Source organism: Glycine max, chromosome 16, assembly GCF_000004515.6.
Source record: "Glycine max cultivar Williams 82 chromosome 16, Glycine_max_v4.0, whole genome shotgun sequence".
Classification (NCBI taxonomy): domain Eukaryota; kingdom Viridiplantae; phylum Streptophyta; class Magnoliopsida; order Fabales; family Fabaceae; genus Glycine; species Glycine max.
The window spans coordinates 18,995,693-19,000,483 of NC_038252.2; the positions used below are offsets into that span (position 1 = coordinate 18,995,693).

The following is a 4,791-nucleotide window of genomic DNA, read 5'->3' on the forward strand; positions in this document are numbered from 1 at the left end:
CCTATAATGGTATAGAGAAATGCAACTACATAAAAAAAACTAGAGAAGAAAGAAGATGATGATGAAAGAAGAAAGAAGAAGATTACTCTTTAGCCCCAAAATGCTGAGTGCGATCAACTTGGGCACATGAGATTCAATTGTCCTGTGTTTAAAAGAAGAATGGAAAAATTTGACAAGATGAATTTCAAAGAGAAGAAAGAAAAGAAAGGATACATCACTTGGGAAGATAATGTCATAAATTATTCATGTGATTCAGAAAAGAAAATCATAAGTCTGGGTATCATGATGAAAGACTATGAAAACGGAAAAGAGCAAAGTCGATACAATGATAGAAATTTCTCCAAACACATGACATGCATCAAAGTTTATTCATATTTCTACCCAAGATAAAGTGGATATGTGATTTATGAAGACAACAAACAAATGCCACATTTCTCCCCAATAAAATCTCATATGTTGTTAAAAGAAAGGAAAGGCACACATGAATATCCTTAAACAAGATAAAGGTAGAAAGTGCACAAAATAAATGTTATCATTGATTGTAGTATCAACTTTTGCTCCAATGAATATGAGCTCGTGTGTGTGTGAGTGTGTGAGGGAGAGAGAGAGCAACATTCTATAATACCATTATTGATCTGAGAAAACTTCTCTTATGCACCCTTGGATTTGTTCTTGTCAGGGTGATACTGAAGAGAGAGCCTGAAAAAATAAACATTAATAAAGAAATATCAGTTACCAGATTGAATCTACATGATGAAGTGTGACAACATGAATACCAAGCATACATACTTGTTAAAAGCCTTCTGAATTTCCCGCTGACTTGCATTTTTATCAACCCCAAGAACCTGAAAAATTGAACAGCGTGCACAATTAGTTCACCACGCTCTCATAAAAAAACAAACAAATACATAAAAAAAAAATCCCTTTTCTTTCTCCATCTTGATTCGTGATCACTGATCAGTGATAGCTTGAAGCGGATAAATAGCAGCTTTTTCTCATTCAGGTTTTGAACTTACACTCCATGTACAAACAAAAACTCGTAAATGAATAACCTTCAATTCAAGCACACAACACATTGCTTGATTCCATCAAGCCAAGAAAGAAAAACTAAACTTTGACAATTTGATTCACAAAAGTCAAAATCAGGTCAGTCAAAACCCTAATTTCGCAAATGAACCCCCGAATTTCTCAATTTAAAAACACCAAACTGAGAATTCAAATAAGCAACCAAAAATTAAGCTGGGTAACAAATTCTCGAGAATGTAATGCAATGCAATGCAACTAACCTAAACCCACCAATCAATACATTTGAAATCACACAAATTCAACACCTTTCTACCTTTCCCACCACAAATTCCCAAACCTCACACCAAATTGCACTAAAATAGAGAGGAAAAAAAAAAGATGAAACTTTTCAAACCTTGTAGGGGTCGATGGTTTTGGCTTGCAATAATTCGAAGCTTGCAAGGAAACAGAGTGAGGCCACGAAGATGACCCGTGTGGAGGGAAAACGGGTCTTCATATTGGGATCCGAATGTGTCGCCGGAAGGAATTTGAAATCGGAAATAGGAACGTTAGTTGTTTTTTTTTATGCAGAGGAAAGTTAGTTTATCAGAGATAACCGTGACCATGATGGAATGACGGATTTATACTTTGTGGAAGAGAGTCCAGATGCTTCCAGGTTAAGGACGTGGCACTATGGTGTGTGACCACGCATGTTGGCCAATCAGATTTCAGAATTTCTGATTTGGTATGTCATCTACGTACGAATAATCGGCTATCAAAACCATAAATCTTATTCCCATTGACTATTGTATAGAAAAAAGGGGGGGAAAATCTTATTCCTAAAACATTTACAAAATCTACAAAATTAGATTAAATCGTGGTATTTGGACTTGGGCCACGGATCGCCTATATAACTAGTTATCCACACTGTTTTTGGATAAGGGCATTGCTATTGACACTGCCTATGTGGGTGGCTTTTGACTAATTTCCAAAAATATACTTCCCCGTTGGAAGTATGATTCCTTGTATAATGTATAGTGGAATCATATTTATGTTGTGTATTTTTTTTTGCAATATCGTATTACAACAAAAGTATGATTCTGATGTACACAATGTATAATAGAATCATATTTTCGTTGTACTGTTATTTTCTCACCCTTAATATTATAATGAAAGCATAATTTTATTGTATATTTTGCAATAATCATACTTTTATTGTATTCTTTGTTAACCATAGATCCCAACAAAATAAAACTAGAGAGCATATTGTATTTAAGTGTGTAGTAAAAAAGATTTTTTGTTTAGACTATATGTATTTTTTGTTAAATTTTTTTTTCAAATAAAATATAATTATTATAAGTGATAAAATTCTCATTTCAAGTATTATAGTTATATATCAGAATTCAAACCTAATTGTTAAGCTAGAACATCCTAGTGTTAGTTAATCCTCCAATTAATAATCTTTATAATTCATCTACTAAACTACTCCACTACAAGTGGCTTTGTAGACCACTTTATTTACAAGAACCATCAAAATACTTATTGTAAAACAACCTATCATCCGATAAACAAATGACATGTAACCAAATGACATGTCTTCTAATATTAGGAATCAAAATAATAATATCTTCACTCACCACTATATACAAAAATAAGCTAACACTTCTAAAAAAATACAAAATTCCTCCTTAATAATATTTCCCAATAATTGATGTTGATAATTTTCTTAATTAGATGTCAACATGGAAACACTCTTTGGGTGGAACATGCACAACTTTTTCTTTTTTTGACCAACCTTAGAAAAATTTAATCTCGTCACAAACGGAAACAATTGTGTACTCCTTTGCCAATACAAATTAATCATATCCATTATTACTATTCATAGAAACCATTATCAAATAACAAAGAATGACACATAAATCGGTTAATCCTTACTACATTTCAACACCATCACTTTCCACATCATATTATACAAATTACTAGGCTTCTTAAAATAAACCAGACTCACCAAAACAATATGTAGAACAAATATATCTCATTTTCATACTTCCACCAAGTCTCCACTACTTCCAGGCACAACAATGACTTCTCCAACTTCCATCTTTGACTCCGTTCGAAACATTCCTCTACCGCTTACGCCATGTATTACAAATGCATTTGGTACCTTCTTCATCGAATTTGAATGACAACTCTTGTCTTCTACAACGATAAACCCTAACTACAATTAGTTTCAGATCTAATAGGATACAAAGCCATTAGTTTCACCAATAAGGACAAATCTGTCATTGATCGAGGCCGTACCCGAATCAAATAAACATGAAAATGCAGTAACTAGGAAGTGATCCTAGGTCGTTTCCCAACGAGCAGTGACACACCAATTGTTCATAATATACTTGCAGTAACAGTAACGATTGGGGGGGGGGGTTTGTTTGTTTTGTGATTAAAGAGTAGAACAAGTAAACTGGAATACGAAACTACTAATATTAAAAATGGGTTGTTTCCTTTGATTTAGAAGCCATTCTCTTATCCTGGGTTATGGAGAATTCGTCCCTAACAGTCAACCACTTAATCCAACCCTATTTCAATTTACTAAGCGAAAATCAACTTAGGGTTGTCAATACGTGATTAGGCACCACATACACCAGTTAGCCCTTCGTCCATTAAGCATGAACGCAAGTTAGGCTCAGAGGCAATTAATCGAACACGAAGCGTGCACGGATTAATATTCACGAATTTGGGATAACTGGTGAAGGGAAAACTGCCAGGAAACCACATTACAAGCGAAACCTCAAAGAGAGTTGGGCTTCGTCCTCAAAAGGAAACAACACCAGAAAATCTAGCCCTTCCATGGATTCAAACAGAAAACGCAAATGAAACATGAAGCAGAAACGTAAATGAACAGAAACGTAAATGAGACGGAAACGTAAATGAAAGTAGAAGAAGAAGCAAGAATGAATTCGTAATTAGAAGCAGAAAACGGAAATTTGCATTAAGAACGAAAATCGTAACAAGGGAACAGAAAAACGTGAAAACCTAAAACCCAAGCTCTGAATAATGAAAATAACATAACAGAATGCCTGCACGAATCCCAAGGAAGCTATTTAAAAAGAGTCACTCAAAGTCACTGGGCCCTATTACAATACTCTGGCCCAAAACGAAATAAACACTGAACAACATAAAATAAAATTGCGAAATTTCCTAATTAGAAATTAACTAAGGTAAGCGCTGCTTTATTTGCCCTCTTCAAGTCCACAACCAAAATCCGGATTAAGCCCAATGTTTCATTAATTCCTGAAATTAGATTAAAAACATCAAATTAGCTAAATGAGCCCAAATAATAAAACTGCCTAATTAATTGTCAATTAAGACCAATCAATAATTAAAATGGTGCAAAAAGGGTTTAGCAAATAGAAGAAAATGATGGCACATCAGTCATTATCATGCGTCATATTAAATTTGGTCAAAACAGGTTGCAGGTAGCAAATCCTAACCCTTCATTTTCTATCCACAAAATCTAATGGTCACTATTTATGTTTTTACCATGGTGGTCCATGTAGACAACTTGACCACCTTAGATCTCGTCTACTAAAAGAAACCATGATTATATTTTCCCTTAATTTAAATGAGTGTTGCAGAGGCAACACCACTACAAAGGATCCAATTGCCAATAGAGTGCTGCTAGGTGAACCCAGCAGTTTTGCTGGTGCACCCAACAATTGTTGGGAAAAGACCTTTTAGCCCCTCAGCATTTTTTTAAAAAAAATAACTCTCGCCTCTCTCTCTCCC

At 34.4% G+C, this 4,791-nt stretch overlaps 1 long non-coding RNA gene across 1 annotated transcript; it reads right to left on the reverse strand.

Annotated features, from left to right (window-relative positions):
- Nucleotides 1-563: 563 nt before the first annotated feature.
- Nucleotides 564-1,601, reverse strand: LOC112999753 (uncharacterized). Its single transcript, XR_003264943.2, has 3 exons — nt 1,421-1,601; nt 790-845; nt 564-699 (listed from the first exon to the last, which is right to left on the reverse strand). It is a non-coding gene; the product is annotated as an uncharacterized lncRNA (long non-coding RNA).
- Between the last annotated feature and the right edge of the window lie 3,190 nt (nt 1,602-4,791).